This window comes from Raphanus sativus, chromosome 9 (genome assembly GCF_000801105.2).
Source record: "Raphanus sativus cultivar WK10039 chromosome 9, ASM80110v3, whole genome shotgun sequence".
NCBI lineage: Eukaryota > Viridiplantae > Streptophyta > Magnoliopsida > Brassicales > Brassicaceae > Raphanus > Raphanus sativus.
In genome coordinates, this window is record NC_079519.1 from 17,710,756 (window position 1) to 17,711,198 (window position 443).

The following is a 443-nucleotide window of genomic DNA, read 5'->3' on the forward strand; positions in this document are numbered from 1 at the left end:
ACTTGACATTTATCCATCCGACGATTAACATTTATCTTGTTATGTAAAGATAAGCGTAAATCGTCATATCCATCTCAGATAATCGTAGACTGACTGTTCGATCGCGTTTGGTCCCTTTCGGACCGTCTTTAGGACTTCCGTTGTTTTCTACGATGTCTTTTAGAAGTTCCTCGTTCATTCGTAGAGTTGAGATGAATGGCGTTTTAAGATGACCATCGCTGTTTCGTACGAAGAATCTAAGATCTTCCTTCCCGTCAATGTCTTACGAGTTTTCCGAAATGTTTCCGATGGTTTCGCGAAGACTTAGGAAAGACTCGAAGTACAGATTTCTGATTGCCCGGGAACTAGGACTCGTGTACCGAAGATCATCGACCGAAGACCGAGCCAGCACGGGACTAGCCGCCCGGCGGCCACGGCCAGCACGGGCGCTAGCCGCCGGGGCC